Here is a 24,746-nt window from a genome sequence, read left to right as displayed (position 1 = left end):
AGTTGTGTCCTACCTGTGTCTGGGTCAATGATGACAACAGAAAGTCAAGAACAGAATGATGACATAAAAATCATGCTCAATAGGATTACGCTGAGGCCCAACCAGGGAGCCAGGTTAACAAGCACTACTTAGTCTCTTTGAGGACCACATGCGGGACTCATCTGAGCTGCTCTGATGACCTTGTGCTCTTTTCCCTCTGTGGGAACCTGGACAATCTTAGTGCAACTGTGCTGGCAAACACTGCCTGCCAACTAGCACCTAATCTCATAATCTGCTTGTGTGCAAGTCTGCAACACCAACCCTGTCATCATTACCCTCTCTGCTCTGATGTCTTGCAGTCACCTGGCATCACCCCTGCGGTCCAGTGGATCACTATTCCCAGGTGAGTGAAATGATCACGATTAATGGATTGAAATTCCTATAAGATATTCCTCAGTATTTTGACCAATAATTTCAGCCCATCAAAGGTTTCTTAATTAAAAATAATGCAATCCCAGTCAGAAATGAATTTCACTTCTCAGTATGTTTTGTCCCTTTGAACTGCACTATTAAAAATGTAGAGAAATTCCTTTCTACCTGTAGTTCATACAGCCATAAAATTGAATATCTTGGAAGAGATCCTAGATGATACTATCTACACAAATGGAGGGATCTGGAATATGAATATACCTTTTGAATTTGGAGAAATTTCAGTCCACACACAGGCTCACAAATCAAAGCTGGTGCACAGAGATGGATTTCCAATGGCAAGGGGAACCCAGGAATAAGACTTTAGTTTAGAGATGAAGAAATTGGCGATAAATTTTCTGCATCAAAAGACACTCCAAGAATTATTGCCCCAAAGGGAGCTTCGCGAAATTTTTCACGAAACTCTCAGGCCACAGGGAACCTAGCCAGTAGGGTAGATTGAAGTTGAAGGTGTGGATTTGGCTACCAATTCCCTTCTATGTGTCATCACACAGCTTCATTCTTGATCTTACTAAAATTTACTTCAGTATTCATCAGAAAACAAATGCTATCAAGGAGATGGTTTCTGGAGCTCTTGGGACAGAGGAACGTGATGTCAATGGGATACTTGCAAACACCAACTGATCTAGTCACACGAATTTTGGTCACATTCTGAGTTTCATCACATGGCAATCACTGAGTGCTAACGCTCAGGGATTCATGGCCAAAATACCTGTTGCTTTCTTCTGGGCAACAGATTCTCTTCAGCATTCACTTACCAGCTGTGGGAACTGATTGTTACCATGCAGTATGGAAATGGGGAGGAATGAACATAGCCTAGCACATAAAATCTGAAATGCACAAGTCTCATGAAAATTTGATTAAAGTATACGTAACTGTTCGTGTATTGTCCTTCCAATATTACTCAGGTAAATTCACCTTTGCCTTGGTTTCTGACAATGTTTAGCAATTGAAAGATTTGATCGGTGTATATGACAAAGAGCATGTGTCATCCCCTTCATCAATGATATGGTTTTGGGTACCTATTGACCTATTGATCGCTTAGGGAAGTAACTTTCCATGTGTTGGGAATGTCAGCATGGAAGTGGATGTTGCAAGAGGGATTCTGCTAAGTGGCATCATACATTAGACTTCTTAAACAGCCTCCTTTAAATTAATATGATCGTATGAACTGAAGGGATACAATTGCCCTCACATCTTGCTCTTTCCTTTTTAGAGAGGACAGTCTTCAAATTCAAGCTAGGTCTACCCTTATTCCACACAAGAGCGCTGTGCCCTTGTACCCTCTGCACTTGCAAGTGAGGATTCAAATTCTGAGGCAGTGTTGGCAGCCCAGGTAAGCCATGGTGCAGGTGAAATTACATTATTGACAGTTGTGTCCTGCCTGTGTCTGGGTCAATGATGACAACAGAAAGTCAAGAACAGAATGATGACATAAAAATCATGCTCAATAGGATTACGCTGAGGCCCAACCAGGGAGCCAGGGTAACAAGCACTACTTAGTCTCTTTGAGGACCACTTGCGGGACTCATCTGAGCTGCTCTGATGACCTTGTGCTCTTTTCCCTCTGTGGGAACCTGGACAATCTTAGTGCAACTGTGCTGGCAAACACTGCCTGCCAACTAGCACCTAATCTCATAATCTGCTTGTGTGCAAGTCTGCAACACCAACCCTGTCTTCATTACCCTCTCTGCTCTGATGTCTTGCAGTCACCTGGCATCACCCCTGCGGTCCAGTGGATCACTATTCCCAGGTGAGTGAAATGATCACAATTAATGGATTGAAATTCCTATAAGATATTCCTCAGTAATTTGACCAATAATTTCAGCCCATCAAAGGTTTCTTAATTAAAAATAATGCAATCCCAGTCAGAAATGAATTTCACTTCTCAGTATGTTTTGTCCCTTTGAACTGCACTATTAAAAATGTAGAGAAATTCCTTTCTACCTGTAGTTCATACAGTCAAAAAATTGAATATCTTGGAAGAGATCCTAGATGATACTATCTACACAAATGGAGGGATCTGGAATATGAATATACCTTTTGAATTTGGAGAAATTTCAGTCCACACACAGGCTCACAAATCAAAGCTGGTGCACAGAGATGGATTTCCAATGGCAAGGGGAACCCAGGAATAAGACTTTAGTTTAGAGATGAAGAAATTGGCGATAAATTTTCTGCATCAAAAGACACTCCAAGAATTATTGCCCCAAAGGGAGCTTCGCGAAATTTTTCACGAAACTCTCAGGCCACAGGGAACCTAGCCAGTAGGGTAGATTGAAGTTGAAGGTGTGGCTTTGGCTACCAATTCCCTTCTATGTGTCATCACACAGCTTCATTCTTGATCTTACTAAAATTTACTTCAGTATTCATCAGAAAACAAATGCTATCAAGGAGATGGTTTCTGGAGCTCTTGGGACAGAGGAACGTGATGTCAATGGGATAATTGCAAACACCAACTGATCTAGTCACACGAATTTTGGTCACATTCTGAGTTTCATCACATGGCAATCACTGAGTGCTAACGCTCAGGGATTCATGGCCAAAATACCTGTTGCTTTCTTCTGGGCAACAGATTCTCTTCAGCATTCACTTACCAGCTGTGGGAACTGATTGTTACCATGCAGTATGGAAATGGGGAGGAATGAACATAGCCTAGCACATAAAATCTGAAATGCACAAGTCTCATGAAAATTTGATTAAAGTATACGTAACTGTTCGTGTATTGTCCTTCCAATATTACTCAGGTAAATTCACCTTTGCCTTGGTTTCTGACAATGTTTAGCAATTGAAAGATTTGATCGGTGTATATGACAAAGAGCATGTGTCATCCCCTTCATCAATGATTTGGTTTTGGGTACCTATTGACCTATTGATCGCTTAGGGAAGTAACTTTCCATGTGTTGGGAATGTCAGCATGGAAGTGGATGTTGCAAGAGGGATTCAGCTAAGTGGCATCATACATTAGACTTCTTAAACAGCCTCCTTAAAATTAATATGATTGTATGAACTGAAGGGATACAATTGCCCTCACATCTTGCTCTTTCCTTTTTAGAGAGGACAGTCTTCAAATTCAAGCTAGGTCTACCCTTATTCCACACAAGAGCGCTGTGCCCTTGTACCCTCTGCACTTGCAAGTGAGGATTCAAATTCTGAGGCAGTGTTGGCAGCCAAGGTAAGCAATGGTGCAGGTGAAATTACATTATTGACAGTTATGTCCTACCTGTGTCTGGGTCAATGATGACAACAGAAAGTCAAGAACAGAATGATGACATAAAAATCATGCTCAATAGGATTACGCTAGGCCCAACCAGGGAGCCAGGTTAACAAGCACTACTTAGTCTCTTTGAGGACCACTTGCGGGACTCATCTGAGCTGCTCTGATGACCTTGTGCTCTTTTCCCTCTGTGGGAACCTGGACAATCTTAGTGCAACTGTGCTGGCAAACACTGCCTGCCAACTAGCACCTAATCTCATAATCTGCTTGTGTGCAAGTCTGCAACAGCAACCCTGTCATCATTACCCTCTCTGCTCTGATGTCTTGCAGTCACCTGGCATCACCCCTGCGGTCCAGTGGATCACTATTCCCAAGTGAATGAAATGATCACGATTAATGGATTGAAATTCCTATAAGATATTCCTCAGTATTTTGACCAATAATTTCAGCCCATCAAAGGTTTCTTAATTAAAAATAATGCAATCCCAGTCAGAAATGAATTTCACTTCTCAGTATGTTTTGTCCCTTTGAACTGCACTATTAAAAATGTAGAGAAGTTCCTTTCTACCTGTAGTTCATACAGCCATAAAATTGAATATCTTGGAAGAGATCCTAGATGATACTATCTACACAAATGGAGGGATCTGGAATATGAATATACCTTTTGAATTTGGAGAAATTTCAGTCCACACACAGGCTCACAAATCAAAGCTGGTGCACAGAGATGGATTTCCAATGGCAAGGGGAACCCAGGAATAAGACTTTAGTTTAGAGATGAAGAAATTGGCGATAAATTTTCTGCATCAAAAGACACTCCAAGAATTATTACCCCATAGGGAGCTTCGCGAAATTTTTCACGAAACTCTCAGGCCACAGGGAACCTAGCCAGTAGGGTAGATTGAAGTTGAAGGTGTGGCTTTGGCTACCAATTCCCTTCTATGTGTCATCACACAGCTTCATTCTTGATCTTACTAAAATTTACTTCAGTATTCATCAGAAAACAAATGCTATCAAGGAGATGGTTTCTGGAGCTCTTGGGACAGAGAAACGTGATGTCAATGGGATACTTGCAAACACCAACTGATCTAGTCACACGAATTTTGGTCACATTCTGAGTTTCATCACATGGCATTCACTAAGTGATAACGACAGGGATTCATGGCCAAAATACCTGTTGCTTTCTTCTGGGCAACAGATTCTCTTCAGCATTCACTTACCAGCTGTGGGAACTGATTGTTACCATGAAGTATGGAAATGGGGAGGAATGAACATAGCCTAGCACATAAAATCTGAAATGCACAAGTCTCATGAAAATTTGATTAAAGTATACGTAACTGTTCGTGTATTGTCCTTCCAATATTACTCAGGTAAATTCACCTTTGCCTTGGTTTCTGACAATGTTTAGCAATTGAAAGATTTGATCGGTGTATATGACAAAGAGCATGTGTCATCCCCTTCATCAATGATTTGGTTTTGGGTACCTATTAACCTATTGATCGCTTAGGGAAGTAACTTTCCATGTGTTGGGAATGTCAGCATGGAAGTGGATGTTGCAAGAGTGATTCTGCGAAGTGGCATTATACATTAGAATTCTTAAACAGCCTCCTTAAAATTAATATGATTGTATGAACTGAAGGGATACAATTGCCCTCACATCTTGCTCTTTCCTTTTTAGAGAGGACAGTCTTCAAATTCAAGCTAGGTCTACCCTTATTCCACACAAGAGCGCTGTGCCCTTGTACCCTCTGCACTTGCAAGTGAGGATTCAAATTCTGAGGCAGTGTTGGCAGCCAAGGTAAGCAATGGTGCAGGTGAAATTACATTATTGACAGTTGTGTCCTACCTGTGTCTGGGTCAATGATGACAACAGAAAGTCAAGAACAGAATGATGACATAAAAATCATGCTCAATAGGATTACGCTGAGGCCCAACCAGGGAGCCAGGGTAACAAGCACTACTTAGTCTCTTTGAGGACCACTTGCGGGACTCATCTGAGCTGCTCTGATGACCTTGTGCTCTTTTCCCTCTGTGGGAACCTGGACAATCTTAGTGCAACTGTGCTGGCAAACACTGCCTGCCAACTAGCACCTAATCTCATAATCTGCTTGTGTGCAAGTCTGCAACACCAACCCTGTCATCATTACCCTCTCTGCTCTGATGTCTTGCAGTCACCTGGCATCACCCCTGCGGTCCAGTGGATCACTATTCCCAGGTGAGTGAAATGATCACGATTAATGGATTGAAATTCCTATAAGATATTCCTCAGTATTTTGACCAATAATTTCAGCCCATCAAAGGTTTCTTAATTAAAAATAATGCAATCCCAGTCAGAAATGAATTTCACTTCTCAGTATGTTTTGTCCCTTTGAACTGCACTATTAAAAATGTAGAGAAGTTCCTTTCTACCTGTAGTTCATACAGCCATAAAATTGAATATCTTGGAAGAGATCCTAGATGATACTATCTACACAAATGCAGGGATCTGGAATATGAATATACCTTTTGAATTTGGAGAAATTTCAGTCCACACACAGGCTCACAAATCCAAGCTGTTGCACAGAGATGGATTTCCAATGGCAAGGGGAACCCAGGAATAAGACTTTAGTTTAGAGATGAAGAAATTGGCGATAAATTTTCTGCATCAAAAGACACTCCAAGAATTATTGCCCCAAAGGGAGCTTCGCGAAATTTTTCACGAAACTCTCAGGCCACAGGGAACCTAGCCAGTAGGGTAGATTGAAGTTGAAGGTGTGGCTTTGGCTACCAATTCCCTTCTATGTGTCATCACACAGCTTCATTCTTGATCTTACTAAAATTTACTTCAGTATTCATCAGAAAACAAATGCTATCAAGGAGATGGTTTCTGGAGCTCTTGGGACAGAGGAACGTGATGTCAATGGGATAATTGCAAACACCAACTGATCTAGTCACACGAATTTTGGTCACATTCTGAGTTTCATCACATGGCAATCACTGAGTGCTAACGCTCAGGGATTCATGGCCAAAATACCTGTTGCTTTCTTCTGGGCAACAGATTCTCTTCAGCATTCACTTACCAGCTGTGGGAACTGATTGTTACCATGCAGTATGGAAATGGGGAGGAATGAACATAGCCTAGCACATAAAATCTGAAATGCACAAGTCTCATGAAAATTTGATTAAAGTATACGTAACTGTTCGTGTATTGTCCTTCCAATATTACTCAGGTAAATTCACCTTTGCCTTGGTTTCTGACAATGTTTAGCAATTGAAAGATTTGATCGGTGTATATGACAAAGAGCATGTGTCATCCCCTTCATCAATGATTTGGTTTTGGGTACCTATTGACCTATTGATCGCTTAGGGAAGTAACTTTCCATGTGTTGGGAATGTCAGCATGGAAGTGGATGTTGCAAGAGGGATTCTGCTAAGTGGCCTCATACATTAGACTTCTTAAACAGCCTCCTTAAAATTAACATGATTGTATGAACTGAAGGGATACAATTGCCCTCACATCTTGCTCTTTCCTTTTTAGAGAGGACAGTCTCCAAATTCAAGCTAGGTCTACCCTTATTCCACACAAGAGCGCTGTGCCCTTGTACTCTCTGCACTTGCAAGTGAGGATTCAAATTCTGAGGCAGTGTTGGCAGCCAAGGTAAGCAATGGTGCAGGTGAAATTACATTATTGACAGTTGTGTCCTACCTGTGTCTGGGTCAATGATGACAACAGAAAGTCAAGAACAGAATGATGACATAAAAATCATGCTCAATAGGATTACGCTGAGGCCCAACCAGGGAGCCAGGTTAACAAGCACTACTTAGTCTCTTTGAGGACCACTTGCGGGACTCATCTGAGCTGCTCTGATGACCTTGTGCTCTTTTCCCTCTGTGGGAACCTGGACAATCTTAGTGCAACTGTGCTGGCAAACACTGCCTGCCAACTAGCACCTAGTCTCATAATCTGCTTGTGTGCAAGTCTGCAACACCAACCCTGTCATCATTACCCTCTCTGCTCTGATGTCTTGCAGTCACCTGGCATCACCCCTGCGGTCCAGTGGATCACTATTCCCAGGTGAGTGAAATGATCACGATTAATGGATTGAAATTCCTATAAGATATTCCTCAGTATTTTGACCAATAATTTCAGCCCATCAAAGGTTTCTTAATTAAAAATAATGCAATCCCAGTCAGAAATGAATTTCACTTCTCAGTATGTTTTGTCCCTTTGAACTGCACTATTAAAAATGTAGAGAAATTCCTTTCTACCTGTAGTTCATACAGCCATAAAATTGAATATCTTGGAAGAGATCCTAGATGATACTATCTACACAAATGGAGGGATCTGGAATATGAATATACCTTTTGAATTTGGAGAAATTTCAGTCCACACACAGGCTCACAAATCAAAGCTGGTGCACAGAGATGGATTTCCAATGGCAAGGGGAACCCAGGAATAAGACTTTAGTTTAGAGATGAAGAAATTGGCGATAAATTTTCTGCATCAAAAGACACTCCAAGAATTATTGCCCCAAAGGGAGCTTCGCGAAATTTTTCACGAAACTCTCAGGCCACAGGGAACCTAGCCAGTAGGGTAGATTGAAGTTGAAGGTGTGGCTTTGGCTACCAATTCCCTTCTATGTGTCATCACACAGCTTCATTCTTGATCTTACTAAAATTTACTTCAGTATTCATCAGAAAACAAATGCTATCAAGGAGATGGTTTCTGGAGCTCTTGGGACAGAGGAACGTGATGTCAATGGGATAATTGCAAACACCAACTGATCTAGTCACACGAATTTTGGTCACATTCTGAGTTTCATCACATGGCAATCACTGAGTGCTAACGCTCAGGGATTCATGGCCAAAATACCTGTTGCTTTCTTCTGGGCAACAGATTCTCTTCAGCATTCACTTACCAGCTGTGGGAACTGATTGTTACCATGCAGTATGGAAATGGGGAGGAATGAACATAGCCTAGCACATAAAATCTGAAATGCACAAGTCTCATGAAAATTTGATTAAAGTATACGTAACTGTTCGTGTATTGTCCTTCCAATATTACTCAGGTAAATTCACCTTTGCCTTGGTTTCTGACAATGTTTAGCAATTGAAAGATTTGATCGGTGTATATGACAAAGAGCATGTGTCATCCCCTTCATCAATGATTTGGTTTTGGGTACCTATTGACCTATTGATCGCTTAGGGAAGTAACTTTCCATGTGTTGGGAATGTCAGCATGGAAGTGGATGTTGCAAGAGGGATTCAGCTAAGTGGCATCATACATTAGACTTCTTAAACAGCCTCCTTAAAATTAATATGATTGTATGAACTGAAGGGATACAATTGCCCTCACATCTTGCTCTTTCCTTTTTAGAGAGGACAGTCTTCAAATTCAAGCTAGGTCTACCCTTATTCCACACAAGAGCGCTGTGCCCTTGTACCCTCTGCACTTGCAAGTGAGGATTCAAATTCTGAGGCAGTGTTGGCAGCCAAGGTAAGCAATGGTGCAGGTGAAATTACATTATTGACAGTTATGTCCTACCTGTGTCTGGGTCAATGATGACAACAGAAAGTCAAGAACAGAATGATGACATAAAAATCATGCTCAATAGGATTACGCTAGGCCCAACCAGGGAGCCAGGTTAACAAGCACTACTTAGTCTCTTTGAGGACCACTTGCGGGACTCATCTGAGCTGCTCTGATGACCTTGTGCTCTTTTCCCTCTGTGGGAACCTGGACAATCTTAGTGCAACTGTGCTGGCAAACACTGCCTGCCAACTAGCACCTAATCTCATAATCTGCTTGTGTGCAAGTCTGCAACAGCAACCCTGTCATCATTACCCTCTCTGCTCTGATGTCTTGCAGTCACCTGGCATCACCCCTGCGGTCCAGTGGATCACTATTCCCAAGTGAATGAAATGATCACGATTAATGGATTGAAATTCCTATAAGATATTCCTCAGTATTTTGACCAATAATTTCAGCCCATCAAAGGTTTCTTAATTAAAAATAATGCAATCCCAGTCAGAAATGAATTTCACTTCTCAGTATGTTTTGTCCCTTTGAACTGCACTATTAAAAATGTAGAGAAGTTCCTTTCTACCTGTAGTTCATACAGCCATAAAATTGAATATCTTGGAAGAGATCCTAGATGATACTATCTACACAAATGGAGGGATCTGGAATATGAATATACCTTTTGAATTTGGAGAAATTTCAGTCCACACACAGGCTCACAAATCAAAGCTGGTGCACAGAGATGGATTTCCAATGGCAAGGGGAACCCAGGAATAAGACTTTAGTTTAGAGATGAAGAAATTGGCGATAAATTTTCTGCATCAAAAGACACTCCAAGAATTATTACCCCATAGGGAGCTTCGCGAAATTTTTCACGAAACTCTCAGGCCACAGGGAACCTAGCCAGTAGGGTAGATTGAAGTTGAAGGTGTGGCTTTGGCTACCAATTCCCTTCTATGTGTCATCACACAGCTTCATTCTTGATCTTACTAAAATTTACTTCAGTATTCATCAGAAAACAAATGCTATCAAGGAGATGGTTTCTGGAGCTCTTGGGACAGAGAAACGTGATGTCAATGGGATACTTGCAAACACCAACTGATCTAGTCACACGAATTTTGGTCACATTCTGAGTTTCATCACATGGCATTCACTAAGTGATAACGACAGGGATTCATGGCCAAAATACCTGTTGCTTTCTTCTGGGCAACAGATTCTCTTCAGCATTCACTTACCAGCTGTGGGAACTGATTGTTACCATGAAGTATGGAAATGGGGAGGAATGAACATAGCCTAGCACATAAAATCTGAAATGCACAAGTCTCATGAAAATTTGATTAAAGTATACGTAACTGTTCGTGTATTGTCCTTCCAATATTACTCAGGTAAATTCACCTTTGCCTTGGTTTCTGACAATGTTTAGCAATTGAAAGATTTGATCGGTGTATATGACAAAGAGCATGTGTCATCCCCTTCATCAATGATTTGGTTTTGGGTACCTATTAACCTATTGATCGCTTAGGGAAGTAACTTTCCATGTGTTGGGAATGTCAGCATGGAAGTGGATGTTGCAAGAGTGATTCTGCGAAGTGGCATTATACATTAGAATTCTTAAACAGCCTCCTTAAAATTAATATGATTGTATGAACTGAAGGGATACAATTGCCCTCACATCTTGCTCTTTCCTTTTTAGAGAGGACAGTCTTCAAATTCAAGCTAGGTCTACCCTTATTCCACACAAGAGCGCTGTGCCCTTGTACCCTCTGCACTTGCAAGTGAGGATTCAAATTCTGAGGCAGTGTTGGCAGCCAAGGTAAGCAATGGTGCAGGTGAAATTACATTATTGACAGTTGTGTCCTACCTGTGTCTGGGTCAATGATGACAACAGAAAGTCAAGAACAGAATGATGACATAAAAATCATGCTCAATAGGATTACGCTGAGGCCCAACCAGGGAGCCAGGGTAACAAGCACTACTTAGTCTCTTTGAGGACCACTTGCGGGACTCATCTGAGCTGCTCTGATGACCTTGTGCTCTTTTCCCTCTGTGGGAACCTGGACAATCTTAGTGCAACTGTGCTGGCAAACACTGCCTGCCAACTAGCACCTAATCTCATAATCTGCTTGTGTGCAAGTCTGCAACACCAACCCTGTCATCATTACCCTCTCTGCTCTGATGTCTTGCAGTCACCTGGCATCACCCCTGCGGTCCAGTGGATCACTATTCCCAGGTGAGTGAAATGATCACGATTAATGGATTGAAATTCCTATAAGATATTCCTCAGTATTTTGACCAATAATTTCAGCCCATCAAAGGTTTCTTAATTAAAAATAATGCAATCCCAGTCAGAAATGAATTTCACTTCTCAGTATGTTTTGTCCCTTTGAACTGCACTATTAAAAATGTAGAGAAGTTCCTTTCTACCTGTAGTTCATACAGCCATAAAATTGAATATCTTGGAAGAGATCCTAGATGATACTATCTACACAAATGCAGGGATCTGGAATATGAATATACCTTTTGAATTTGGAGAAATTTCAGTCCACACACAGGCTCACAAATCCAAGCTGTTGCACAGAGATGGATTTCCAATGGCAAGGGGAACCCAGGAATAAGACTTTAGTTTAGAGATGAAGAAATTGGCGATAAATTTTCTGCATCAAAAGACACTCCAAGAATTATTTCCCCAAAGGGAGCTTCGCGAAATTTTTCACGAAACTCTCAGGCCACAGGGAACCTAGCCAGTAGGGTAGATTGAAGTTGAAGGTGTGGCTTTGGCTACCAATTCCCTTCTATGTGTCATCACACAGCTTCATTCTTGATCTTACTAAAATTTACTTCAGTATTCATCAGAAAACAAATGCTATCAAGGAGATGGTTTCTGGAGCTCTTGGGACAGAGGAACGTGATGTCAATGGGATAATTGCAAACACCAACTGATCTAGTCACACGAATTTTGGTCACATTCTGAGTTTCATCACATGGCAATCACTGAGTGCTAACGCTCAGGGATTCATGGCCAAAATACCTGTTGCTTTCTTCTGGGCAACAGATTCTCTTCAGCATTCACTTACCAGCTGTGGGAACTGATTGTTACCATGCAGTATGGAAATGGGGAGGAATGAACATAGCCTAGCACATAAAATCTGAAATGCACAAGTCTCATGAAAATTTGATTAAAGTATACGTAACTGTTCGTGTATTGTCCTTCCAATATTACTCAGGTAAATTCACCTTTGCCTTGGTTTCTGACAATGTTTAGCAATTGAAAGATTTGATCGGTGTATATGACAAAGAGCATGTGTCATCCCCTTCATCAATGATTTGGTTTTGGGTACCTATTAACCTATTGATCGCTTAGGGAAGTAACTTTCCATGTGTTGGGAATGTCAGCATGGAAGTGGATGTTGCAAGAGGGATTCTGCTAAGTGGCCTCATACATTAGACTTCTTAAACAGCCTCCTTAAAATTAACATGATTGTATGAACTGAAGGGATACAATTGCCCTCACATCTTGCTCTTTCCTTTTTAGAGAGGACAGTCTCCAAATTCAAGCTAGGTCTACCCTTATTCCACACAAGAGCGCTGTGCCCTTGTACTCTCTGCACTTGCAAGTGAGGATTCAAATTCTGAGGCAGTGTTGGCAGCCAAGGTAAGCAATGGTGCAGGTGAAATTACATTATTGACAGTTGTGTCCTACCTGTGTCTGGGTCAATGATGACAACAGAAAGTCAAGAACAGAATGATGACATAAAAATCATGCTCAATAGGATTACGCTGAGGCCCAACCAGGGAGCCAGGTTAACAAGCACTACTTAGTCTCTTTGAGGACCACTTGCGGGACTCATCTGAGCTGCTCTGATGACCTTGTGCTCTTTTCCCTCTGTGGGAACCTGGACAATCTTAGTGCAACTGTGCTGGCAAACACTGCCTGCCAACTAGCACCTAGTCTCATAATCTGCTTGTGTGCAAGTCTGCAACACCAACCCTGTCATCATTACCCTCTCTGCTCTGATGTCTTGCAGTCACCTGGCATCACCCCTGCGGTCCAGTGGATCACTATTCCCAGGTGAGTGAAATGATCACGATTAATGGATTGAAATTCCTATAAGATATTCCTCAGTATTTTGACCAATAATTTCAGCCCATCAAAGGTTTCTTAATTAAAAATAATGCAATCCCAGTCAGAAATGAATTTCACTTCTCAGTATGTTTTGTCCCTTTGAACTGCACTATTAAAAATGTAGAGAAATTCCTTTCTACCTGTAGTTCATACAGCCATAAAATTGAATATCTTGGAAGAGATCCTAGATGATACTATCTACACAAATGGAGGGATCTGGAATATGAATATACCTTTTGAATTTGGAGAAATTTCAGTCCACACACAGGCTCACAAATCAAAGCTGGTGCACAGAGATGGATTTCCAATGGCAAGGGGAACCCAGGAATAAGACTTTAGTTTAGAGATGAAGAAATTGGCGATAAATTTTCTGCATCAAAAGACACTCCAAGAATTATTGCCCCAAAGGGAGCTTCGCGAAATTTTTCACGAAACTCTCAGGCCACAGGGAACCTAGCCAGTAGGGTAGATTGAAGTTGAAGGTGTGGATTTGGCTACCAATTCCCTTCTATGTGTCATCACACAGCTTCATTCTTGATCTTACTAAAATTTACTTCAGTATTCATCAGAAAACAAATGCTATCAAGGAGATGGTTTCTGGAGCTCTTGGGACAGAGGAACGTGATGTCAATGGGATACTTGCAAACACCAACTGATCTAGTCACACGAATTTTGGTCACATTCTGAGTTTCATCACATGGCAATCACTGAGTGCTAACGCTCAGGGATTCATGGCCAAAATACATGTTGCTTTCTTCTGGGCAACAGATTCTCTTCAGCATTCACTTACCAGCTGTGGGAACTGATTGTTACCATGCAGTATGGAAATGGGGAGGAATGAACATAGCCTAGCACATAAAATCTGAAATGCACAAGTCTCATGAAAATTTGATTAAAGTATACGTAACTGTTCGTATATTGTCCTTCCAATATTACTCAGGTAAATTCACCTTTGCCTTGGTTTCTGACAATGTTTAGCAATTGAAAGATTTGTTCGGTGTATATGACAAAGAGCATGTGTCATCCCCTTCATCAATGATTTGGTTTTGGGTACCTATTGACCTATTGATCGCTTAGGGAAGTAACTTTCCATGTGTTGGGAATGTCAGCATGGAAGTGGATGTTGCAAGAGTGATTCTGCTAAGTGGCATCATACATTAGACTTCTTAAACAGCCTCCTTAAAATTAATATGATTGTATGAACTGAAGGGATACAATTGCCCTCACATCTTGCTCTTTCCTTTTTAGAGAGGACAGTCTTCAAATTCAAGCTAGGTCTACCCTTATTCCACACAAGAACGCTGTGCCCTTGTACTCTCTGCACTTGCAAGTGAGGATTCAAATTCTGAGGCAGTGTTGGCAGCCAAGGTAAGCAATGGTGCAGGTGAAATTACATTATTGACAGTTGTGTCCTACCTGTGTCTGGGTCAATGATGACAACAGAAAGTCAAGAACAGAATGATGACATAAAAATCATGCTCAATAGGATTACGCTGAGGCCCAACCAGGGAGCCAGGTTAACAAGCACTACTTAGTCTCTTTGAGGACCACTTGCGGGACTCATCTGAGCTGCTCTGATGACCTTGTGCTCTTTTCCCTCTGTGGGAACCTGGACAATCTTAGTGCAACTGTGCTGGCAAACACTGCCTGCCAACTAGCACCTAGTCTCATAATCTGCTTGTGTGCAAGTCTGCAACACCAACCCTGTCATCATTACCCTCTCTGCTCTGATGTCTTGCAGTCACCTGGCATCACCCCTGCGGTCCAGTGGATCACTATTCCCAGGTGAGTGAAATGATCACGATTAATGGATTGAAATTCCTATAAGATATTCCTCAGTATTTTGACCAATAATTTCAGCCCATCAAAGGTTTCTTAATTAAAAATAATGCAATCCCAGTCAGAAATGAATTTCACTTCTCAGTATGTTTTGTCCCTTTGAACTGCACTATTAAAAATGTAGAGAAGTTCCTTTCTACCTGTAGTTCATACAGCCATAAAATTGAATATCTTGGAAGAGATCCTAGATGATACTATCTACACAAATGGAGGGATCTGGAATATGAATATACCTTTTGAATTTGGAGAAATTTCAGTCCACACACAGGCTCACAAATCAAAGCTGGTGCACAGAGATGGATTTCCAATGGCAAGGGGAACCCAGGAATAAGACTTTAGTTTAGAGATGAAGAAATTGGCGATAAATTTTCTGCATCAAAAGACACTCCAAGAATTATTGCCCCAAAGGGAGCTTCGCGAAATTTTTCACGAAACTCTCAGGCCACAGGGAACCTAGCCAGTAGGGTAGATTAAAGTTGAAGGTGTGGCTTTGGCTACCAATTCCCTTCTATGTGTCATCACACAGCTTCATTCTTGATCTTACTAAAATTTACTTCAGTATTCATCAGAAAACAAATGCTATGAAGGAGATGGTTTCTGGAGCTCTTGGGACAGAGGAACGTGATGTCAATGGGATAATTGCAAACACCAACTGATCTAGTCACACGAATTTTGGTCACATTCTGAGTTTCATCACATGGCAATCACTGAGTGCTAACGCTCAGGGATTCATGGCCAAAATACCTGTTGCTTTCTTCTGGGCAACAGATTCTCTTCAGCATTCACTTACCAGCTGTGGGAACTGATTGTTACCATGCAGTATGGAAATGGGGAGGAATGAACATAGCCTAGCACATAAAATCTGAAATGCACAAGTCTCATGAAAATTTGATTAAAGTATACGTAACTGTTCGTATATTGTCCTTCCAATATTACTCAGGTAAATTCACCTTTGCCTTGGTTTCTGACAATGTTTAGCAATTGAAAGATTTGATCGGTGTATATGACAAAGAGCATGTGTCATCCCCTTCATCAATGATTTGGTTTTGGGTACCTATTGACCTATTGATCGCTTAGGGAAGTAACTTTCCATGTGTTGGGAATGTCAGCATGGAAGTGGATGTTGCAAGAGGGATTCTGCTAAGTGGCATCATACATTAGACTTCTTAAACAGCCTCCTTAAAATTAACATGATTGTATGAACTGAAGGGATACAATTGCCCTCACATCTTGCTCTTTCCTTTTTAGAGAGGACAGTCTTCAAATTCAAGCTAGGTCTACCCTTATTCCACACAAGAGCGCTATGCCCTTGTACTCTCTGCACTTGCAAGTGAGGATTCAAATTCTGAGGCAGTGTTGGCAGCCAAGGTAAGCAATGGTGCAGGTGAAATTACATTATTGACAGTTGTGTCCTACCTGTGTCTGGGTCAATGATGACAACAGAAAGTCAAGAACAGAATGATGACATAAAAATCATGCTCAATAGGATTACGCTGAGGCCCAACCAGGGAGCCAGGTTAACAAGCACTACTTAGTCTCTTTGAGGACCACTTGCGGGACTCATCTGAGCTGCTCTGATGACCTTGTGCTCTTTTCCCTCTGTGGGAACCTGGACAATCTTAGTGCAACTGTGCTGGCAAACACTGCCTGCCAACTAGCACCTAATCTCATAATCTGCTTGTGTGCAAGTCTGCAACACCAACCCTGTCATCATTACCCTCTCTGCTCTGATGTCTTGCAGTCACCTGGCATCACCCCTGCGGTCCAGTGGATCACTATTCCCAGGTGAGTGAAATGATCACGATTAATGGATTGAAATTCCTATAAGATATTCCTCAGTATTTTGACCAATAATTTCAGCCCATCAAAGGTTTCTTAATTAAAAATAATGCAATCCCAGTCAGAAATGAATTTCACTTCTCAGTATGTTTTGTCCCTTTGAACTGCACTATTAAAAATGTAGAGAAATTCCTTTCTACCTGTAGTTCATACAGCCATAAAATTGAATATCTTGGAAGAGATCCTAGATGATACTATCTACACAAATGGAGGGATCTGGAATATGAATATACCTTTTGAATTTGGAGAAATTTCAGTCCACACACAGGCTCACAAATCAAAGCTGGTGCACAGAGATGGATTTCCAATGGCAAGGGGAACCCAGGAATAAGACTTTAGTTTAGAGATGAAGAAATTGGCGATAAATTTTCTGCATCAAAAGACACTCCAAGAATTATTGCCCCAAAGGGAGCTTCGCGAAATTTTTCACGAAACTCTCAGGCCACAGGGAACCTAGCCAGTAGGGTAGATTGAAGTTGAAGGTGTGGATTTGGCTACCAATTCCCTTCTATGTGTCATCACACAGCTTCATTCTTGATCTTACTAAAATTTACTTCAGTATTCATCAGAAAACAAATGCTATCAAGGAGATGGTTTCTGGAGCTCTTGGGACAGAGGAACGTGATGTCAATGGGATACTTGCAAACACCAACTGATCTAGTCACACGAATTTTGGTCACATTCTGAGTTTCATCACATGGCAATCACTGAGTGCTAACGCTCAGGGATTCATGGCCAAAATACCTGTTGCTTTCTTCTGGGCAACAGATTCTCTTCAGCATTCACTTACCAGCTGTGGGAACTGATTGTTACCATGCAGTATGGAAATGGGGAGGAATGAACATAGCCTAGCACATAAAATCTGAAATGCACAAGTCTCATGAAAATTTGATTAAAGTATACGTAACTGTTCGTGTATTGTCCTTCCAATATTACTCAGGTAAATTCACCTTTGCCTTGGTTTCTGACAATGTTTAGCAATTGAAAGATTTGATCGGTGTATATGACAAAGAGCATGTGTCATCCCCTTCATCAATGATTTGGTTTTGGGTACCTATTGACCTATTGATCGCTTAGGGAAGTAACTTTCCATGTGTTGGGAATGTCAGCATGGAAGTGGATGTTGCAAGAGGGATTCTGCTAAGTGGCATCATACATTAGACTTCTTAAACAGCCTCCTTTAAATTAATATGATCGTATGAACTGAAGGGATACAATTGCCCTCACATCTTGCTCTTTCCTTTTTAGAGAGGACAGTCTTCAAATTCAAGCTAGGTCTACCCTTATTCCACACAAGAGCGCTGTGCCCTTGTACCCTCTGCACTTGCAAGTGAGGATTCAAATTCTGAGGCAGTGTTGGCAGCCCAGGTAAGCCATGGTGCAGGTGAAATTACATTATTGACAGTTGTGTCCTGCCTGTGTCTGGGTCAATGATGACAACAGAAAGTCAAGAACAGAATGATGACATAAAAATCATGCTCAATAGGATTACGCTGAGGCCCAACCAGGGAGCCAGGGTAACAAGCACTACTTAGTCTCTTTGAGGACCACTTGCGGGACTCATCTGAGCTGCTCTGATGACCTTGTGCTCTTTTCCCTCTGTGGGAACCTGGACAATCTTAGTGCAACTGTGCTGGCAAACACTGCCTGCCAACTAGCACCTAATCTCATAATCTGCTTGTGTGCAAGTCTGCAACACCAACCCTGTCTTCATTACCCTCTCTGCTCTGATGTCTTGCAGTCACCTGGCATCACCCCTGCGGTCCAGTGGATCACTATTCCCAGGTGAGTGAAATGATCACGATTAATGGATTGAAATTCCTATAAGATATTCCTCAGTAATTTGACCAATAATTTCAGCCCATCAAAGGTTTCTTAATTAAAAATAATGCAATCCCAGTCAGAAATGAATTTCACTTCTCAGTATGTTTTGTCCCTTTGAACTGCACTATTAAAAATGTAGAGAAATTCCTTTCTACCTGTAGTTCATACAGTCAAAAAATTGAATTTCTTGGAAGAGATCCTAGATGATACTATCTACACAAATGGAGGGATCTGGAATATGAATATACCTTTTGAATTTGGAGAAATTTCAGTCCACACACAGGCTCACAAATCAAAGCTGGTGCACAGAGATGGATTTCCAATGGCAAGGGGAACCCAGGAATAAGACTTTAGTTTAGAGATGAAGAAATTGGCGATAAATTTTCTGCATCAAAAGACACTCCAAGAATTATTGCCCCAAAGGGAGCTTCGCGAAATTTTTCACGAAACTCTCAGGCCACAGGGAACCTAGCCAGTAGGGTAGATTGAAGTTGAAGGTGTGGCTTTGGCTACCAATTCCCTTCTATGTGTCATCACACAGCTTCATTCTTGATCTTACTAAAATTTACTTCAGTATTCATCAGAAAACAAATGCTATCAAGGAGATGGTTTCTGGAGCTCTTGGGACAGAGGAACGTGATGTCAATGGGATAATTGCAAACACCAACTGATCTAGTCACACGAATTTTGGTCACATTCTGAGTTTCATCACATGGCAATCACTGAGTGCTAACGCTCAGGGATTCATGGCCAAAATACCTGTTGCTTTCTTCTGGGCAACAGATTCTCTTCAGCATTCACTTACCAGCTGTGGGAACTGATTGTTACCATGCAGTATGGAAATGGGGAGGAATGAACATAGCCTAGCACATAAAATCTGAAATGCACAAGTCTCATGAAAATTTGATTAAAGTATACGTAACTGTTCGTGTATTGTCCTTCCAATATTACTCAGGTAAATTCACCTTTGCCTTGGTTTCTGACAATGTTTAGCAATTGAAAGATTTGATCGGTGTATATGATCGAGAGCATGTGTCATCCCCTTCATCAATGATTTGGTTTTGGGTACCTATTGACCTATTGATCGCTTAGGGAAGTAACTTTCCATGTGTTGGGAATGTCAGCATGGAAGTGGATGTTGCAAGAGTGATTCTGCTAAGTGGCATCATACATTAGACTTCTTAAACAGCCTCCTTAAAATTAATATGATTGTATGAACTGAAGGGATACAATTGCCCTCACATCTTGCTCTTTCCTTTTTAGAGAGGACAGTCTTCAAATTCAAGCTAGGTCTACCCTTATTCCACACAAGAGCGCTGTGCCCTTGTACCCTCTGCACTTGCAAGTGAGGATTCAAATTCTGAGGCAGTGTTGGCAGCCAAGGTAAGCAATGGTGCAGGTGAAATTACATTATTGACAGTTATGTCCTACCTGTGTCTGGGTCAATGATGACAACAGAAAGTCAAGAACAGAATGATGACATAAAAATCATGCTCAATAGGATTACGCTAGGCCCAACCAGGGAGCCAGGTTAACAAGCACTACTTAGTCTCTTTGAGGACCACTTGCGGGACTCATCTGAGCTGCTCTGATGACCTTGTGCTCTTTTCCCTCTGTGGGAACCTGGACAATCTTAGTGCAACTGTGCTGGCAAACACTGCCTGCCAACTAGCACCTAATCTCATAATCTGCTTGTGTGCAAGTCTGCAACAGCAACCCTGTCATCATTACCCTCTCTGCTCTGATGTCTTGCAGTCACCTGGCATCACCCCTGCGGTCCAGTGGATCACTATTCCCAGGTGAATGAAATGATCACGATTAATGGATTGAAATTCCTATAAGATATTCCTCAGTATTTTGACCAATAATTTCAGCCCATCAAAGGTTTCTTAATTAAAAATAATGCAATCCCAGTCAGAAATGAATTTCACTTCTCAGTATGTTTTGTCCCTTTGAACTGCACTATTAAAAATGTAGAGAAGTTCCTTTCTACCTGTAGTTCATACAGCCATAAAATTGAATATCTTGGAAGAGATCCTAGATGATACTATCTACACAAATGGAGGGATCTGGAATATGAATATACCTTTTGAATTTGGAGAAATTTCAGTCCACACACAGGCTCACAAATCAAAGCTGGTGCACAGAGATGGATTTCCAATGGCAAGGGGAACCCAGGAATAAGACTTTAGTTTAGAGATGAAGAAATTGGCGATAAATTTTCTGCATCAAAAGACACTCCAAGAATTATTACCCCATAGGGAGCTTCGCGAAATTTTTCACGAAACTCTCAGGCCACAGGGAACCTAGCCAGGAGGGTAGATTGAAGTTGAAGGTGTGGCTTTGGCTACCAATTCCCTTCTATGTGTCATCACACAGCTTCATTCTTGATCTTACTAAAATTTACTTCAGTATTCATCAGAAAACAAATGCTATCAAGGAGATGGTTTCTGGAGCTCTTGGGACAGAGGAACGTGATGTCAATGGGATACTTGCAAACACCAACTGATCTAGTCACACGAATTTTGGTCACATTCTGAGTTTCATCACATGGCAATCACTAAGTGATAACGCTCAGGGATTCATGGCCAAAATACCTGTTGCTTTCTTCTGGGCAACAGATTCTCTTCAGCATTCACTTACCAGCTGTGGGAACTGATTGTTACCATGCAGTATGGAAATGGGGAGGAATGAACATAGCCTAGCACATAAAATCTGAAATGCACAAGTCTCATGAAAATTTGATTAAAGTATACGTAACTGTTCGTGTATTGTCCTTCCAATATTACTCAGGTAAATTCACATTTGCCTTGGTTTCTGACAATGTTTAGCAATTGAAAGATTTGATCGGTGTATATGACAAAGAGCATGTGTCATCCCCTTCATCAATGATTTGGTTTTGGGTACCTATTAACCTATTGATCGCTTAGGGAAGTAACTTTCCATGTGTTGGGAATGTCAGCATGGAAGTGGATGTTGCAAGAGTGATTCTGCGAAGTGGCATTATACATTAGACTTCTTAAACAGCCTCCTTAAAATTAATATGATTGTATGAACTGAAGGGATACAATTGCCCTCACATCTTGCTCTTTCCTTTTTAGAGAAGACAGTCTTCAAATTCAAGCTAGGTCTACCCTTATTCCACACAAGAGCGCTGTGCCCTTGTACCCTCTGCACTTGCAAGTGAGGATTCAAATTCTGAGGCAGTGTTGGCAGCCAAGGTAAGCAATGGTGCAGGTGAAATTACATTATTGACAGTTGTGTCCTACCTGTGTCTGGGTCAATGATGACAACAGAAAGTCAAGAACAGAATGATGACATAAAAATCATGCTCAATAGGATTACGCTGAGGCCCAACCAGGGAGCCAGGGTAACAAGCACTACTTAGTCTCTTTGAGGACCACTTGCGGGACTCATCTGAGCTGCTCTGATGACCTTGTGCTCTTTTCCCTCTGTGGGAACCTGGACAATCTTAGTGCAACTGTGCTGGCAAACACTGCCTGCCAACTAGCACCTAATCTCATAATCTGCTTGTGTGCAAGTCTGCAACACCAACCCTGTCATCATTACCCTCTCTGCTCTGATGTCTTGCAGTCACCTGGCATCACCCCTGCGGTCCAGTGGATCACTATTCCCAGGTGAGTGAAATGATCACGATTAATGGATTGAAATTCCTATAAGATATTCCTCAGTATTTTGACCAATAATTTCAGCCCATCAAAGGTTTCTTAATTAAAAATAATGCAATCCCAGTCAGAAATGAATTTCACTTCTCAGTATGTTTTGTCCCTTTGAACTGCACTATTAAAAATGTAGAGAAGTTCCTTTCTACCTGTAGTTCATACAGCCATAAAATTGAATATCTTGGAAGAGATCCTAGATGATACTATCTACACAAATGGAGGGATCTGGAATATGAATATACCTTTTGAATTTGGAGAAATTTCAGTCCACACACAGGCTCACAAATCCAAGCTGGTGCACAGAGATGGATTTCCAATGGCAAGGGGAACCCAGGAATAAGACTTTAGTTTAGAGATGAAGAAATTGGCGATAAATTTTCTGCATCAAAAGACACTCCAAGAATTATTACCCCATAGGGAGCTTCGCGAAATTTTTCACGAAACTCTCAGGCCACAGGGAACCTAGCCAGTAGGGTAGATTGAAGTTGAAGGTGTGGCTTTGGCTACCAATTCCCTTCTATGTGTCATCACACAGCTTCATTCTTGATCTTACTAAAATTTACTTCAGTATTCATCAGAAAACAAATGCTATCAAGGAGATGGTTTCTGGAGCTCTTGGGACAGAGGAACGTGATGTCAATGGGATACTTGCAAACACCAACTGATCTAGTCACACGAATTTTGGTCACATTCTGAGTTTCATCACATGGCAATCACTAAGTGATAACGCTCAGGGATTCATGGCCAAAATACCTGTTGCTTTCTTCTGGGCAACAGATTCTCTTCAGCATTCACTTACCAGCTGTGGGAACTGATTGTTACCATGCAGTATGGAAATGGGGAGGAATGAACATAGCCTAGCACATAAAATCTGAAATGCACAAGTCTCATGAAAATTTGATTAAAGTATACGTAACTGTTCGTGTATTGTCCTTCCAATATTACTCAGGTAAATTCACCTTTGCCTTGGTTTCTGACAATGTTTAGCAATTGAAAGATTTGATCGGTGTATATGACAAAGAGCATGTGTCATCCCCTTCATCAATGATTTGGTTTTGGGTACCTATTAACCTATTGATCGCTTAGGGAAGTAACTTTCCATGTGTTGGGAATGTCAGCATGGAAGTGGATGTTGCAAGAGTGATTCTGCGAAGTGGCATCATACATTAGAATTCTTAAACAGCCTCCTTAAAATTAACATGATTGTATGAACTGAAGGGATACAATTGCCCTCACATCTTGCTCTTTCCTTTTTAGAGAGGACAGTCTTCAAATTCAAGCTAGGTCTACCCTTATTCCACACAAGAGCGCTGTGCCCTTGTACCCTCTGCACTTGCAAGTGAGGATTCAAATTCTGAGGCAGTGTTGGCAGCCAAGGTAAGCAATGGTGCAGGTGAAATTACATTATTGACAGTTGTGTCCTACCTGTGTCTGGGTCAATGATGACAACAGAAAGTCAAGAACAGAATGATGACATAAAAATCATGCTCAATAGGATTATGCTGAGGCCCAACCAGGGAGCCAGGTTAACAAGCACTACTTAGTCTCTTTGAGGACCACTTGCGGGACTCATCTGAGCTGCTCTGATGACCTTGTGCTCTTTTCCCTCTGTGGGAACCTGGACAATCTTAGTGCAACTGTGCTGGCAAACACTGCCTGCCAACTAGCACCTAGTCTCATAATCTGCTTGTGTGCAAGTCTGCAACACCAACCCTGTCATCATTACCCTCTCTGCTCTGATGTCTTGCAGTCACCTGGCATCACCCCTGCGGTCCAGTGGATCACTATTCCCAGGTGAGTGAAATGATCACGATTAATGGATTGAAATTCCTATAAGATATTCCTCAGTATTTTGACCAATAATTTCAGCCCATCAAAGGTTTCTTAATTAAAAATAATGCAATCCCAGTCAGAAATGAATTTCACTTCTCAGTATGTTTTGTCCCTTTGAACTGCACTATTAAAAATGTAGAGAAATTCCTTTCTACCTGTAGTTCATACAGCCATAAAATTGAATATCTTGGAAGAGATCCTAGATGATACTATCTACACAAATGCAGGGATCTGGAATATGAATATACCTTTTGAATTTGGAGAAATTTCAGTCCACACACAGGCTCACAAATCAAAGCTGGTGCACAGAGATGGATTTCCAATGGCAAGGGGAACCCAGGAATAAGACTTTAGTTTAGAGATGAAGAAATTGGCGATAAATTTTCTGCATCAAAAGACACTCCAAGAATTATTGCCCCAAAG

General features: G+C 41.4%; 14 non-coding genes across 14 annotated transcripts; all 14 read left to right on the top strand.

Moving 5' to 3' along the window:
* Positions 1 to 21: 21 nt before the first annotated feature.
* On the top strand, positions 22 to 99 carry LOC134485368 (small nucleolar RNA SNORD115). The gene has a single exon (XR_015656302.1). It is a non-coding gene; the product is annotated as a small nucleolar RNA SNORD115 (small nucleolar RNA).
* Positions 100 to 1,860: 1,761 nt separating this feature from the next.
* Positions 1,861 to 1,938, top strand: LOC148007400 (small nucleolar RNA SNORD115). Its single transcript, XR_015656300.1, has one exon. It is a non-coding gene; the product is annotated as a small nucleolar RNA SNORD115 (small nucleolar RNA).
* Positions 1,939 to 3,699: 1,761 nt separating this feature from the next.
* LOC148007399 (small nucleolar RNA SNORD115) lies at positions 3,700 to 3,776 on the top strand. Its single transcript, XR_015656623.1, has one exon. It is a non-coding gene; the product is annotated as a small nucleolar RNA SNORD115 (small nucleolar RNA).
* Positions 3,777 to 5,536: 1,760 nt separating this feature from the next.
* LOC148007398 (small nucleolar RNA SNORD115) lies at positions 5,537 to 5,614 on the top strand. The gene has a single exon (XR_015656291.1). It is a non-coding gene; the product is annotated as a small nucleolar RNA SNORD115 (small nucleolar RNA).
* A 1,761-nt stretch (positions 5,615 to 7,375) lies between these two features.
* On the top strand, positions 7,376 to 7,453 carry LOC134485359 (small nucleolar RNA SNORD115). Its single transcript, XR_015656290.1, has one exon. It is a non-coding gene; the product is annotated as a small nucleolar RNA SNORD115 (small nucleolar RNA).
* A 1,761-nt stretch (positions 7,454 to 9,214) lies between these two features.
* On the top strand, positions 9,215 to 9,291 carry LOC134485358 (small nucleolar RNA SNORD115). Its single transcript, XR_015656622.1, has one exon. It is a non-coding gene; the product is annotated as a small nucleolar RNA SNORD115 (small nucleolar RNA).
* Positions 9,292 to 11,051: 1,760 nt separating this feature from the next.
* Positions 11,052 to 11,129, top strand: LOC148007397 (small nucleolar RNA SNORD115). Its single transcript, XR_015656289.1, has one exon. It is a non-coding gene; the product is annotated as a small nucleolar RNA SNORD115 (small nucleolar RNA).
* A 1,761-nt stretch (positions 11,130 to 12,890) lies between these two features.
* Positions 12,891 to 12,968, top strand: LOC134485361 (small nucleolar RNA SNORD115). Its single transcript, XR_015656288.1, has one exon. It is a non-coding gene; the product is annotated as a small nucleolar RNA SNORD115 (small nucleolar RNA).
* Positions 12,969 to 14,729: 1,761 nt separating this feature from the next.
* LOC134485360 (small nucleolar RNA SNORD115) lies at positions 14,730 to 14,807 on the top strand. Its single transcript, XR_015656287.1, has one exon. It is a non-coding gene; the product is annotated as a small nucleolar RNA SNORD115 (small nucleolar RNA).
* A 1,761-nt stretch (positions 14,808 to 16,568) lies between these two features.
* Positions 16,569 to 16,646, top strand: LOC134485351 (small nucleolar RNA SNORD115). Its single transcript, XR_015656286.1, has one exon. It is a non-coding gene; the product is annotated as a small nucleolar RNA SNORD115 (small nucleolar RNA).
* Positions 16,647 to 18,407: 1,761 nt separating this feature from the next.
* On the top strand, positions 18,408 to 18,485 carry LOC134485350 (small nucleolar RNA SNORD115). Its single transcript, XR_015656285.1, has one exon. It is a non-coding gene; the product is annotated as a small nucleolar RNA SNORD115 (small nucleolar RNA).
* A 1,761-nt stretch (positions 18,486 to 20,246) lies between these two features.
* Positions 20,247 to 20,323, top strand: LOC134485357 (small nucleolar RNA SNORD115). The gene has a single exon (XR_015656621.1). It is a non-coding gene; the product is annotated as a small nucleolar RNA SNORD115 (small nucleolar RNA).
* A 1,761-nt stretch (positions 20,324 to 22,084) lies between these two features.
* LOC134485356 (small nucleolar RNA SNORD115) lies at positions 22,085 to 22,162 on the top strand. Its single transcript, XR_015656284.1, has one exon. It is a non-coding gene; the product is annotated as a small nucleolar RNA SNORD115 (small nucleolar RNA).
* A 1,761-nt stretch (positions 22,163 to 23,923) lies between these two features.
* On the top strand, positions 23,924 to 24,001 carry LOC134485355 (small nucleolar RNA SNORD115). The gene has a single exon (XR_015656494.1). It is a non-coding gene; the product is annotated as a small nucleolar RNA SNORD115 (small nucleolar RNA).
* The last annotated feature ends 745 nt before the right edge of the window (positions 24,002 to 24,746 follow it).

Source organism: Rattus norvegicus, chromosome 1, assembly GCF_021556685.1.
Source record: "Rattus norvegicus strain SHRSP/BbbUtx chromosome 1, alternate assembly SHRSP_T2T, whole genome shotgun sequence".
Lineage (NCBI taxonomy): Eukaryota > Metazoa > Chordata > Mammalia > Rodentia > Muridae > Rattus > Rattus norvegicus.
This window is presented reverse-complemented; position numbering and strand designations above follow the sequence as displayed.